The sequence below is a fragment of the Euphorbia lathyris genome, chromosome 1 (assembly GCF_963576675.1).
Source record: "Euphorbia lathyris chromosome 1, ddEupLath1.1, whole genome shotgun sequence".
Taxonomy (NCBI): domain Eukaryota; kingdom Viridiplantae; phylum Streptophyta; class Magnoliopsida; order Malpighiales; family Euphorbiaceae; genus Euphorbia; species Euphorbia lathyris.
Window position 1 is genome coordinate 52,467,380 of NC_088910.1, and position 16,118 is coordinate 52,483,497.

Here is a 16,118-nt window from a genome sequence, read left to right on the forward strand (position 1 = left end):
TCGCCTAAGAAAGCGTACCTCAAATGGTTTGGTAACTCTTTAAGTTCTAATTTAGGGGGTATTACAATTGAAGGCAGAACTGGTCCATCTTCTCGAATCAAAGACTCTGGGTCCTTATCTTCTAATTCTTCTCCCATTATTGGTTCTATTATTTCTTCTTTTTGAATAATGTCATTGACACATTCTTCAACTAAGTCAAGTTTCATACAAGCGAATTCCTCCATAGGATATTTCATCGCTTTGTTCATGTTAAACTCGATCTTATCTTCTCCTATCCTTAAAACTACTTTTCCTTCCGACACATCGACTAGAGCACGTCCCGTGTTCATAAACGGTCGACCAAAAATTAATGGACAATTAACGTCATATGCAAAGTCTAATATAACGAAATTGGTAGGAAAAATAAATTTGTCAACTTTAACTAAAACGTCTTCAATTATACCGTATGGTCTCTTAGTGGTTTGATCCGCTAATTGCAAAACCATATTGGTACGTTTGATATCTTCTTCTAAACCTAACTTATTAAAAATAGACAATGGTATTAAGTTTATACTTGCTCCTAAATCACAAAGACAACTTGGGAATTTGATATCTCCCAACTTACACGGAATAGTAAAACATCCGGGATCTTTGAGTTTAGTAGGCAAATTGCTTGACACTATTGAACTACAATCCTCAGTTAGCGAAATTGATGAAATGCCTTCCCAACTAATTTTCTTCGAAATTAAATCCTTTAAGAACTTACCATAGTTAGGACTTTGCGTAATCGCATCCATAAACGTCAAATTAATGTGCAAATTTTTAAGTTTATCCAAAAACATTAAAAGTTGTTTATCATAGTCCTTATTTCGGACTTTGTGTGGATAAGGTGGTTTGGGTACAAAAGTTTTTGTACTTGAGTCAACTGGTGAACTTTCTGTGTTTAATGTATCTTCTTTGGATTTTGGTAAATCAGTTCCTGGTAAAGTCGAATCTCCAGGCATTTCCGGACCTAAGTAATTTTTCCCTGAACGAAGAGTGATAGCCTTTACATGCTCTTTCGGATTTTCTTCCGTATAGCTGGGAAGACTTCCCACTTTTCGGGATGGAATTGATTTAGCAATTTGTCCAATTTGAACCTCCAGATTATGGATGCTAGATGAGTGGTTTTTAATAAGCTGACGATCCGTTTAAAACCATCGTCGTGATTACTTATTTTTCCACCGATAGCATCTATAAATTTGTCGATTTTAGAAGATAAAGTGCTAATCGTATCTCTTGACTGATTTTGATAATTATTGGTACGATTTTGATTAGCATTTCCATTATTATTATTATCCCTCCAGTTAAAGTTAGGATGATTCCTCCATCCAGGATTATAGGTATTAGAATAAGGATTATTAGTTTGGTTTTGCCCTTGGACAAAATTTACCTGTTCAATCTCGCTCATAACTTCATAATCCACTTCCGTTTGGATTGGATTACCGTTTGTATCGCACGGTGCCATAAACCTATCAATTTTGTGCGATAAGGCAGAAAATTGGGCTTGTAACATCGCGACTGGATCAAGATTCACTATACCTTTAACAGATGATGTGGTTGAGGATGATGGTTTCACCACCGGTATATGTCCACGATCTGCGGGCCACATACTGCTATTGATTGCCATCTCCTCCAAAAGTTCTCTTGCTTGGGCTGATGTCTTCTTCATAAATAACCCTCCCGACATAGCATCTAATGAACCTCTAGTTGTAGGATTTAATCCATTATAAAATGTTTGCATTAAAAGTGCATCGGGCAATTGGTGGTGTGGGCATAAACATTGAAGTTCTTTAAAACGTTCCCAAGCCTCATAAAGAGTTTCGCCATCATTTTGCGAAAAAGATGTTAACTCTTTTATGACTCTTGCGGTTTTTGCTAAAGGAAAATATTTGGATAAAAATGCTTGGGCTAGTTGGTCCCAAGTTTCAAATGTTGCGCCTAGCATGGAAGTTAACCACTCTTTGGCTCTGTCCTTCAAATTGAAAGGAAAAAGGCGAAGTTTGATTGCTTCGGCAGTCACATCTGTTATTTTAAAAGTGTCGCAAATTTCTAGGAAATTTGTTAGGTGGGTGTTAGGATTTTTGTTAGGCAACCCATAAAATGTTACGCTATTTTGCAACATATTAAGCAATGCTGGCTTAATTTCAAATTGGTTTGCATTTATTTGGGGTCTAACTATGCTATTTGTTACACCGGCCACTCCTGGCCTAGCGTAATCCATAAGTGTTGCCATTTTTTCTGGTTGTGGTTCTGAATTTTGTTTATTTTTGTTTTTCTTGTCTTTGTTTTTCTTTTTAATGGTTCTTTCAATTTCTGGGTCTAGCGGTTTTGGTGGAATGCCTAATCTTCGAGAACTGCATATGAACTTGAAATCTTGCACGAACCGAAACTACCTTCAAAACAGAATTTGAAAAATAAATATGTTAGTAAATTAAATTTTATAAATTACAAAAGTTAAAATAAGTATGTATAAACCTAGATTCGAAATAAAACACGAAAAATCTAAATTTTTGTTAAAATTTTTGGTGTTCCCCGGCAACGGCGCCAAAAACTTGTTGAGCGATTTCCGCAAGTGCACGGTTTCGCTTGTAGTAATAAAAAGATATCGATCCCACAGGGAACGTTTTTCAACAAAAACTTATTTAAGTGTAGGTTAAATACGACTTAAGGTTTATATAAATAGATAATCGTTATTTGAAATTGGTTTTGAGATTGATAGAATAAGAATTAGATTAGAATATGTAGAATGTTAGAAATCAATTCTGTTTTGAGTATGAATTTACAAAACAGAAACGTTTAGTGTTTAGAAAAAGAGAATAAATGTATTCGTATGTATTAAGCAAAGAAAACAACTTTAAACTTTGTATAAATTATAAAAATGTAATAACGTAAACTCCTTCAATTAAAGGGCTTTGAACCGCAGACAATCCTCCTACGATCGGGTTAGATTGCTACCTTAACAAAATTAATACTTATGCAAGAATTAATTTGCCTAAGTGTTCAACAAAGTTTCCTTGTAATGATTTTGAATTTAACTATGTTTTAATGAAAACACCAGAACTCACTTCCAATCTTTCTCAGAAGTGCTACATAAAAATATATTGAATTATATGAACTTTATTAGATGAAGTATGAATTTGATACAAGTTTACAGAGAACAAGAAGCATGGAAGCTTTCATCGACTTTCAAGTGAATGGGTTGTCAATCCTTTCCTCGAACCTCGATTAGAGTTTGTCAGGCTCCTGGGTCGAATCCTCTACTTAATCTTCTCGCTGAATCTTCGGAATAGAGACGAGTACTTCTACTACCAAAATGTAAACTAATATGAACAAATCTTAATCTAAATCTAAATGCTACTGTGTTTGTAATTATTTGATAAACAATGTGTGTACATCATATTGCTTTTTAACAAAATTGAACTTCTAACTCTGAATTGCTTGACTCAGAATTTCTGCATTAATTCTGTACTAAATCTTCTCTTCAATTATATTCTTTTCAACTCTAAAATCAACTCTTTATTTATAGATGTTGAGGAGTCGAGTCTAAGGAACGTGTCTGCTGCGAAGAGACGTTCTTATCCAATCGAACGGATGCGTATCTTTGAAAACGAATAAGTGTATATTGGGCTGCCTGAAAATTTGAACTTACCGAGAATATAAATTCTCGGCCGAGAATGGAGAAGCAGTTTTTTCAGCCTTCGAACGAAAGAGGGAATGCCTGGGTGACGCGTGTCGCGACCGAGAATGGAGGATTCTTGATCGCGACACGGGTGATTATTCTCCGTTCCTGACCTCGTCCTCATCCTCGTTTCGGTGCGTTTGATTTTCGTCGTCTTTGACTCATTTTGTAGGGTTTTTCCTTCGTTTTTGACATCTTTTCGTTCCTATTTGGATTTTACCAAATATTTAGGTACCTTGCATGAAAGAAACATATTTGGACGTAAAGGTACTCTAAATAGATATAAACATCACGATTTCATAGCAAAACTGATGTAAATATTAATGATATTTTAGGTATATTTTGGGCTTAACAGCCACACTTAAATAGAGTGTTTCGCCTTGAACTAGCTGACTCGGTAAAAGGGAAGAGGCTTAGAATTCCTTTAGCATTTTGAAGGAAGTTTGGTCATTTGTCATCCAATTCATGTTTTTAACCCCTTTGAGACTTTTGTAGAAAGGCATGCACCACTTTGCCAAACAGGAAATGAATAGACTGAGGGCGTTTATCCTGTCATTAAGTTTTTTTCACATCATTTACTGTCTTGGGTGGTGCAAGTTCGATGATGTCCTTGATCTTATCCGGATTGGCCTCTATTCCTCTTTGTAAAATCATGAACCCAAGGAATTTTCTTAAGTTTACACTAAAGGTGCATTTTTCCGGGTCCAACTTCAATTCGAACTCCCAAAGCACCTTAAAGACCGTTTCAAGATCTGTTGCATGCTACTCTGTAGTCTTCTCTTGATGATCATATCATCCATATAAAATTAGTTATTTCCCTATAATATACTTTAAGATCTTATTAACCACTCTCTAGTATGTGCCTCACATTCTTGAATCCAAAGGGCGTGACTTTGAAGTAGTAGGTCCCTTCATGTGTGATGAAGCTAGTCTTTTCCATATCCCCGGGAGCCATTAGGATATGATGATATTTAGATGTTGCAATTATCATAGAGAGATGGCGTACCTTATTGTCGAGTCAATTACCATATCAATGCAGGATAACGTGTACGAGTCCTTTAGGCAAGATTTATTGAGAACAGTGAATTCAACATACAATATTGTTGTTAGCCTTTTTTCAAGCACGATATTAGCGACCCACTCTAGACAGTGCACCATTTGACATTTCTAAAAGCTAAGAGCTTGTTAATTTCAGTTTTGATTTCTTTATATCTGTCTGCTTCGTGATTTCTTTTATTTTGCTTGATCGACCTGACTTTTAGATCTACGTCCAACGTGTGGGTCATGACCTCTAGTGAGACAACAACAATATTAGTCGGAGCCCAAGAAAATTCTTGTTAGGGATTCTACCCAGTTAATCAACTCTTGCACAGTGGAATTGCGGTTTAAATTTTTTGAATTCGTTGAGTTTAGATCTTTGTCCATTAATGATTGATTGAATAAAACCGTTTTTATTTACCAAGGAATAAAAATTTATACTTATGTCTCTTCTAGAGATTGCTGCAGGATCCACAAAGTAGTTGATCTCTACAGTCTAGTGCCTAGACACCTCTCGAGATGGAGCCGATGCTAGTCGAAGAAGGGAATAAATTGGGAGAGAATACACACTGGCTGAAATTCCTTAGTTTGGGAAGAGGGGGCCGAAAATTTGATGTACTGTGCTAGGTTAGAATTAGTGTTCAATGATTTATATGTGTATTTATAGTTCTAATAGAATTAGGTTTAATTGATTAATTACAAACTTAATCCAAATCTATTTTAATTACATAAATAAATACCAAAAGAATTTATACTATGCAGTTAATTATAGTTTGATTAAATTTAATTATCTAACTAAAATAAATTATATCAAATAATAAATTGACGTATTAATTTAGTTAATTATTTACCAAAATTCTATTAATTTGTAAATCAATTAATTACATTCTGCAAAAAAATTAATCAATTAATTCCATGAAGGGACGTTAAGCGTTACTACCTTCATGTTTCCCCTAGTTTCATCTCTCCTCTTCTCTTAGAAGATAGGATTGGGGTTAGCTTCCCTAGGCTAATTCCTGGGTAGTTTGTTGTTGTTCGTTTTTCTTTTCCTTTTCTACCAAAAAAAAAATTATATACTCAATCCCTAAATCCAATAATTGATTACCTTGATATATAGTAACAATTAACCAATTAATTTGAGCACTAATTAATTACCTTGACATTTTACTGTTAATAAATTAATTAATTTTATCTCTCCAATGTCCAGTTTTATAAGTTTCAACTCGGATGTTCTATGCAAACGATCCTATGTTACCCTTAGTTGGTAGTGGGCTCACGACACACAGACTATAAGTGGGTTTTAACAAACCATTACAACTCCTAAATAAGACAAAGTATGAGTAGTCTAAAGATGTAGGGACCATGTAGTTATCTATTATTGTCTTTTACCATTTGATATTGATATGATAAATAAGAGGCCTGTTACAGACCTATTAGGTGTATTTTAAAGTGAACCAGATTCCACAATGATATTATAATGAAATCTAGTCTGAAGACAATTAGAGACCTACTTAAGAAAACTTATGACACAACCACCACGTAATTTTCTCAGGCGGATCGATCTAGTCACATGTGTGCAACACATACTTATATTCATAACTAACTTAACAAGTACTATGGTTAGTATGTATTACTATCATACAATCATCGAATATATAAGTTTGTGGTTCTATTAATTCCTATGATTAGAATAGACTTGGAATAAGGTTTTACGATTGTCAATCAATGGGTACTCTAATCATATTATAACACAAGATATAAATGAACTAGATTAATGCCTTTATCAATATGACACAAATAGTGTATATATACAAGATGAATCAAAGTATAATACAAATTACAAGAACCAATGCCTATAAACTAGGGACACCAACAAGTCTTTTATGTTTTGCTTCAATGCTTCAGTTATGATTTCCTTTGCTTTGGCTGGAAGCTTCAGTGCCATTTGAACAGACTTCCCTTCAGCCACCCATAAGTTCTCTAGTGCACCAACTTGCTTTGCCCTTTTTCTCTCTTCCTCGAGGATTTTATGGCTTTGTGGGCTTAATTTGGAGCGATATCATTTACATTTCCTAGGGTATCTTATGATTCCACTTTGTGACAGTCATTCTCTTCTCAGTGCAGATATGTTTGTTAGACGGTATATGGAAAGTGCACCAACTAACTTTGACAAAAGTTGTCGATCTACAATGGAGTTTTATGGGAGAATAGTGTCCACCGTAAGGAACTCCACTTCGGTGTGCCACTTCGAGTGGTTGTCTCCTACTTCAAATTTTAACCTCACACTGCCTAAGAAAGAGATAGTATGGCCATTGATCTGTATCGTTAGAGGTGAAATAGGAGCTAGACTTTTTAGCTATACCTAGAGTTGTTCGTAGGCTTTTCTAGTAATGATATTGGCATAAATACTCGTGCTTGTGAACACTTGGTAAACTGTGAAGCTCTCAATCAATATTTCAATCATTATTGCATCTTCATATGTCTCTTTCGGTGCATTTTTTATGTTTTTGAATGAGAACTATGAACAACACTTATATAGTCAGTGTTTGTCTCCACATACCCTCTTCCTCTTTATGGACCTATCTCCCAGAGGCCCACTAGCTATCATGTTTATCATTCCTTAGGGATTATGGACCGAAGGTTGTGCAATCATGTCTTTGGAAGCCTTACCGATTTCTTTAAAAAGAGCTCTAATATGCCTCTCTATACTATCTTTGTCCAGCTCGAAAGCTAGCTATTTGCAGTCCTCTTTATCTTGACCCTCGCTTTTATGGAACTCATAGTAAATTTTGTTTTCTCAGCGACTAGAGTGTTTGAGATTCGACGGGTACTCAATGTGTTGTTTGTTTTTCTCGACCTAATACAATACTTATTTCTTAGGAGCATCGAGCGGTGCAAAGTTGCGATCTAGTCTTCTCATGTATCTTCCAGTCTCTTTCTCTTTCTCCATGATGCTATTGTTTCTAGTGATTATTTGGACCCAAAAGGTCCTTCAACACTAGGTTGAGTTTGTATCTTTCTTATCTCACAAAATCTCTAACTTATCTCATGAGGTCCAGAAATGACTAGGAACATTTGGTGGTAAGCTCCTTAGCTAGATATTTACACTCGTAGATATGGAGTCCACTACCACATCACATTGGGATATCAGACATGTATGGTGGGGTTTTTAACCTCTACACCCACTATTAAAGAGTTTCAACCCTTTATTGGACCAAATAGTTAAGGCCATATATGGTCTTACACTTCAAAATGGAGGTGATGAAGTGATGGGAGAATTCTATAGCCATCTGGATAAGAGTTCGGATGGACCCCATCGGGAGTTTCTCGTACTAGTATATGGTTGCCTCCTTAGGGGTGGTTGGGAATAACTAAAACATGACGATATATGTGGTTGTTCTAATTTCCAATGAGTTTTTAAATTTTTTGATGTGCACAGTGGGATCATTATCTCGTTGTATTCTTTCAAAGACGAATACTTGGAGCTAAGAGGCATTGACTCCTTCAAGATGCGTGCATAAAGTGGTGAACTGGTATCCATGACCTCCGGAATGAGAGCATCAATTTTTTTTTTGTCTATTATAACACTCTTTAATCTTCGAATCATCTCCTCGCCAACAATTTTTTACATGTCTTATTTCTCCAACAAAGTCGGGTAGTCCTGATGATTTTCTAAAGAGTTGCTTATAAGGTGATCGTTGATCTTGAGGAGATCTTGGCTTAGTAGCTTTTATTTGATGCAAATGACGATCATGAGGCATGAGGTCAATGATATTTTTTGGAGTTTTTATCATCATTGTTGAGATATTTGCTGACAAACTGATCCTAGAGTGAACGTTTAGCTGAAGGGGAGCTCTCGCTAGAAGGTAGTGAGGGTGACCTAGAAAGATGACTTTAGTTCCTACATGGACTGTGTTCCCTCTCCTTGAACCTTCCTCGAGTTCTCCTTCCCTGAAATATTTGAGGTCTCCTTCTATCAAGGGCTGTTGTGGACGATATGATGTCTAGTGAAACAATCAGCGGAGTTCTGGTTGTTTGAGCATTTGATATCTTCTTTTATTACTTTTGAGTTGGGGCTAGATTTGCGCCATCTATGCAACATGCTCTTTTCTAATCTTATTCACAATGTCCACATTATAGATGAGTTTCCTTGTGATCCCATAAATGAACTTTTCGCTTTCAGGATCCAGTGAGCGTAGGCAATCATTCATGTGTTTATTACAGATTTGGAGTGATTTATAAGAACTTGATAGAGGATCCGACTATCATCCAAAGAAGTCTTGGGTTCTTAAGAGGAGATTTTATTTGGCGGGGGGAAGTTTGAAGTGGTTGGGATTGTAGAATCTTTTAAGGTGAGCCATGAATGTAGTATAACGTCCACAACGTGGCAAAATATGAGAACTCCTGGGGGTTATTTGACTGGATAACTTCTTGAAATAAGACAAAAAAATTGATCAAATGAGGATTGAAAATCAGCGTCACTTTGATGCTTAAGTTAGTAGAGCTTTTGAGGAAGAATATGAAGAATGCTAGAATTTTAGGGTTTTGTGATGATGCATCTTTTAGTGCGTATCTACCTTTTCTATTTATAAGGTGTTAGAGGTAGTTCCGACAGGTTGACAGTTTGCGTGCTCTAACAGTGACTCGGGACATGTGTAAGGATGACATTGATGAATATCCTTTGGTGACTAATGAAATTTGGTGAGTACCATCATCATGTAAATATATGCGTGAATTTGGATTGATGTATAGCGAATTCATGATTTCTTCCTATTAGTTCACGTGTTAATGACAGTTATGCTCTACCGAAACACGCTCATTGGTATACGTATCCAATGCGATTATTTACATGTTATCAATAATTAATATGCTTGTTAATTATATCATTAGAAAAAGTCTAAGATTAAAAATTGTGTACTTTAATTCATTTTAAACATGAAATATTATTAATTTGAACTGTAAAAGTGTAAACTAAATAGTTTTATAAGATTTTATATAAATATCAAAATTATGTGAATAATATAATACATTAGTCAAACTTTTTTTTCTTCTTTCTGAAGAATGACAAATTCAAACTTAAGGAGGCCTTTTGCTATTTATTTAGGTATATGACTGCCAAAACTGATTAATATTCCATTAGTCAAAATTATTTCTAGAAAATATTGACGGGTTCCTTTTACATTAAATGAAAATACAAAAACTAAAAAATTGATTCCATACAAAAATAAAAGGAAAATTACATTTTCATTAAAATCCGGGAAACTCAGCATACGTAATACTTATTCTACTCTTGTTTTTTTTGGTGTATTAAGGAAGGCTAACGCTTTGGGAACCAAAAAAAAAAAAACGAAAAAAAAGTGAAATTACAAACGAACAGTTTTACTTATCATGGATCATCTATGGTCATTGCAAATGATTCCATAGAAATCTGCAAGAGGTATACCAAACTCATGGTGATCCAAAGTATAAGAGTCTGCGAAAACTCAGGGTGATCCAAAGTATAAGAGACTGCGAAGTAATACTGATTATACTCTTGTATGATATGCAATTATATGCACGCTCTATTTTCATTGACTAGAAGTCGAAGTCGACTCTTAAATTAGAAAATTTTACCATGCTCCGAAAGCAAAATACTTTACTAATAAAAATTGTTTTACATTCCATTATATAAAAAATGATTAGCATACAAAAAAAAAGTACACGAGAGGATTTTTAGCCCGAAAGCCGAAAGGAGATTTTTAATTATTATAATTAGCTTTTAATAAGAGGATTTTCAATTATTATAAATACTTTTTTAATAATGGCAGATTTAGGCCGCAGATGTGAATGATGGGAACAACACTGGAGAGTTACTCGCTCATATGATATCAGTCGGGTCCCAAGAAAACCCCGCCGATAGCAATGATTGGTGTGGCATGGAACTGTCATGGGTTGGACAACTCATGTGCAGTTATATTTTTGAAAAACCTAGTTCGAGCCCGAAAGCCTTTATTTATTTTCTTATCAGAGACTTTAGTTAGTGAAAGTAGATTGCCAAAATAAAGTGTTTAATCATTAGATTTCCATTAATTGAATTGGCCACAGTGGAGGCCTTGCTTTGTTTTGGATGAATAAAGTGGAGATTACTTGAGTTAGGCTCTGTTCTTTATCACTGAAAAAAACTGAACTGAATTGAATTGAACTAAACTGAACTGAACTGAATACTGCTGAATACTGAACTGAATTTAACTGAATACTACTGAATACTGAACTTAACTGAATGCTACTGAACTTAACTGAATGCTACCGAACTTAACCGAACTTAACAATAATGATGATATTAGACTTTAAAATAATTTTCATGATAATATTGGACATTAATGAACTTATAATAATAATAATGGTTCTAATAAATTTAATAATATCAATAATAAATAAATATATTATTAAAGATAAAACTAAATTGAATATCAAATAAAAGCCCGGGATGATAAAATCTTGGCTCGATAAAAGCCTATGAAATTAAATAAAAATAAGTCTAATTTAAATTAAAAATACAAATTACATACAAACACAAATTTATATATAATTTAAAGCTTATGAAATTAAATACAAATCTTCATATGAATACAAACTCTTAACTTTTTATTTTAATTAAGGGTTAAAGTGCAAAAATAACGTTTTGGGTCAGAAGTAATTTTACCTCTAACGTCTAAAATGGTGGAATTTTATCCCTAACATTGATAAATTGGATAAATTTGAGAAATAATTCATAATATGGATGCAATTCCTAATTTTTAAATATGGATGCATACTTTAGTTTTATTTTTTTTATTAAACCATATATACTTTAATAAACTATCATTTCTTACTTTTATCTAATTTATAGATAATGATAAACTATAAATAATAATAATAATAAATAATGATAAATTATAGATAAATAATAATAATAAATTATATATAAATAATTATAATATAATAAATAATGATAAATTACTGAATACTGAAACTGGATGCTGAAACTGAATGCTGAAACTGAATGCTGAACTGAACTGAACTGAACTGAAGTGGACTGAATACTGAACTGAACTGAAGTGGACTGAACTGAACTGAACTGAATTGAATTGAACTGATTGTTACTGAAATTAAGTGATAAAGACAGGACCTTACTCAACATCTCATATTGACTTTCTTAGACCATGTTCTTTATTACTTAATTTCAGTAACAATCAGTTCAGTTCAGTTCAGTTCAGTATTCAGTTTCAGTATTCAATAATTTATCATTATTTATTATAATTATTATATATTATTATTATTTATATATAATTTATTATTATTATCATTATTTATTTATAATTTCAGAAATTTATTATAATTATTATAATTTATTATATATTAATTTATCTATTTTCATTATAATTATATTTATATATAATTTATGCTTTATCATTATATATATTATCATTATTTATTATAATTATAATTATTTGGTGCAACTTATTTGCAAATTTTGCGAAAAGTAAATAAATATTATATTAATACGTTTACATTACAATGCTCTAAAAAATTAACTGGCTCAACTACCTTAATATCTCAAATAGTGCAATTTTATCCCTAATATTAGAAGCCAATAGCAATTTTACCCTTAACATTGATAAATTGAGTCAAGATTTTGTATTCATATGAAAATTCATATTTAGACGTTAGGAGTAAAATAACCCCGGACCCAAAACGTTAAAGGTATTTTTGTACCTTAATACTTAATTGTAATAAAAAGTTAAGAGTGTGTATTCATATAAAAATTTGTATTTAATTTCATAGGCTTTAAATTATATATAAATTTGTGTTTGTATGTAATTTATATTTTTAATTTAAATTAGACTCATTTTTATTTAATGTCATAGGATTTTATCGAGCCTAGATTTTATTTGATATTTAATTTAGTTTAATCTTTAATAATATGTTTATTTATTATTGATATTATTTTTTTTGGTAGAAATATTATTATTATTATTATTATTATAAGCTTATTAATGCCCAATATTATCATTAAATTATTTTAAAGTCTAATATCATCATTATTGTTACGTTCGATTAAATTCGGTTAAGTTCGGTATCATTCAGTTAAGTTCAGTAGCATTCAGTTAAATTCAGTTCAGTTCAGTATTCAGTATCATTCAGTTCAGTTCAGTTCAGTTCAGTTCAGTAGCATTCAGTTCAGTTCAGTTCAGTTCAGTTTTTTTCAGTAATAAAGAACAGAGCCTTATTACTGATGAAAATCGCTTGAAATGGGCAGTGTATTGGATTCTATGGCTAATGAGACCAGTCTAATAGACAACTCTCATAGGACTTATTATACAACCTGAAGAATCGATCCTTGCTCCTATAGTGTGTTATTGGAGATTGCAATGATCTTTTATTCGTGTCGAATAAACAAGGTGGGGCTCCTCACCTGAAGTGGTTGTTTCAGGGATTTTATGATGTCGTAGGGGATTGCGACTTGTTTGATTTTCTTGTTTGATTTACTTTTGATGAGTTGTAGATTCACGTGGGAACAAGGAAAGGGAACTCTGTATTTTTTCGATGAGAGATTAGATAGATATCTTGTATCTCAAGATTGTTTGGATTATTTTCTAAATGCCCGATTAGAGTGTCTAGTCATGAGTTGTTTTGGTCATAACCCAATTGAACTACGAACTTCTATAGGGAGTACAGTGAGGAAGAAATATACATTTTTGAGTAGAAAATGGGTGGTTATGGGAAGCTCAATTTACGAGGTTGATCAAGGAGCACTAGTGAAAAACTATGGGTTTGGAGGTGTATTAGAGGTCCGCTAGTAACACAGAGGTTATGAAAGAGTGGGGCATGGACTATGAAGCTAGATTCATAAAGTGTATTGCCTGATGTACCTTACGACTTAAGCAAAATATGTTATCTAATGATCCACGTATAATTATCATAGTGAATATTATTAAGTACGAATTAAATAAATTACCTATGAAGGAAGAGTAATATCGGTAGCAAAGGGTCAAAGATTTTGGCTTCGGGAAGAGAGAGAAACATATGTTATCGGTGCGTGAAAAATGTAACAAAATCACGCAGCTATTATGAGAGGATAGGACATGGGATGATACCGAGGCGGACATACACTAGGTAATATTTAACTACTTTCGATCTCTGTTTACTTATGACTATAAGGGTAACCTGCCCGAACTTGATTTTATGTAGCCATGTGTTTTGCCTAGCATGGACTAGGATCTGACAGTTGAATTTGATCCAGATGAGTTTCGAGATGCACTATTTTCAATGAACCCGGACCAGTCCCTCAGACCGGATTTGGTCCGGTGGACCTGAATGTCTGGTCGCACTTATAATTCTATTGAAGTGAACCCCACATCACCGTGAAGAGTAGCATTCTCATAAATCCTTTCTACCGAATCTTTGTGAGGATACGACCACTGATATTCGACTCATTCATTGGATGTTTACTTCCACCCACTGAAATCCTTTCCCTCCCGCATTTCTTGTCATCCTAGAGGCCGATGCCTTCATTTTCATCATTGTAGATGTCTGTATCAGATTCACCTACTAACTCGCGAGTCAGGTCAATTGGGATTCTCCTTATTCTTTCTCCTGTACTAACCGGTTTGAAGGGCTGCACTACATTGTTCATTCGAAAACCACATGCAATAACCTGTGCTTGGGTTCCCCCACTCCCTCTACTGTTGATCAAGCTAGTATTGTTATATGGTTGCCAATGTGATCCTTCGGTTGGAATAGATGTCGAACTGCCCCAACACCATAGTTCACTGTTCCTCCGCCTATGGGAGGCTCCAAGGGGAGTCTACTTAGGCGCTCGCCTAAGGCCTCCCCTTTTCAAGGGCCTCCAATTCAATTTTTATATTTTTTTTTATTTATATGATTCAAATTTTATTTCAATTATAATACAATAACTATTGAAATCTCAGTTGTTAAAAAAATATCAACATAAATAACTATTATCACATATTTAAATTTAAAATTAATCATGTTAGAAAATAAGAATACAATATGCTAAAATAGAATTAAAAATCTACAATAATACACATTTGTCTTTTCTTTTTTCTTCCAATCACCGTCTCTTAACAATAACATAATAGGAGTTTCAAAAATTTATTTCACAATTTCTCTCTTAACAACACCAAGGATAAATTATGAATTTGTCCATATTATTATTTGAGGAGAGCATATTTAGTCTTTACGTATAAACAGTATAATTTCAAGCCTAAGATTTATGAAATGATGTAACTTCAAACATCATTAATGAAATATGAGCTATTTTTCATTAACAGAATACGTGTCTTAGAATGCTAGATGTAGGAGGTAGCTAGAATATGAAATTATACATGAAAAAACACATATCCCATTAATGATGTCTAAAATTGCATCTTTTGTTAAACGTTAGGGTTAAGATTGTGCTGTTTTGTACATGAAAGCTAAATTTGTTCTTCTTAATAACCATAGGAATTTGTACCTTATTCCATCATAATATATTTGTTAATTGCTTTGCTCTTTTCAAATTACCTCAAAAGTTTGAGTTTTACTTGGATTTTCTTGGTCCAGTCAAGAATTAATTAAATTTTCTATTTACTAAATTTAAATATATAAATAAAATGGAGTATGAGAGTTGCCTAGGGCCTATAACATACTAGAGTCGGCTCTGCCTCCTCCCCCTAGTTCCCCGAGCTATCTCAAACCTCCTTGCTCGCCCCCTCTTCTGATTGGAGCTTCTAACCATTCTCTGTAGTTCTGATGTCTCAGCTTCGAATAATCGTTCACAAAAGCGATTTGAATAGCTCAATCATTGCATAAATAGTGAAACATTCCTAACTTTTCTGATAAAAGACCATTAACCTTTCAATGTACACATAAATATTATAAATAATTTTATATTTATTTTTATTTAGAAGGATAGAAAATGTTCATCCTTTAAGATATAAATAAATAAAAATCTTAATTTTAAATTGAAATGATAATAATAATAATTATCTAAATTTAGTGGCAATAACTTTTTAAAAGAAGTTTTTAAGTTATATCACAGCCCCCCACTCCATCCCACCATGTTAATAATAAAACAACGGTATAATATCAAAACAGTAGATTTGTGGTTTTTAGTGAAATATCAATTTAGACTCCACGTATAAAATGATATTAATATAGATTTAAAATTTTAAACAAATCTACTAATTTAAGATTCGATAACAGAATAATATAATTAACGTGCCATATAATGTAAATTGATATATTCTCAAATATTAAATCTATATGTATACTCTAACGAGAAATTATATTGTATGCCAGGCACACCACATCATAATCTGATGTGGTGTGCTATGGCCAATTAAAAAAGGACACGATA

General features: G+C 33.2%; 1 non-coding gene across 1 annotated transcript; it reads left to right on the forward strand.

Annotated features, from left to right (window-relative positions):
• The first annotated feature begins 1,778 nt into the window (after positions 1–1,778).
• LOC136215883 (small nucleolar RNA R71) lies at positions 1,779–1,885 on the forward strand. The gene has a single exon (XR_010682886.1). It is a non-coding gene; the product is annotated as a small nucleolar RNA R71 (small nucleolar RNA).
• The last annotated feature ends 14,233 nt before the right edge of the window (positions 1,886–16,118 follow it).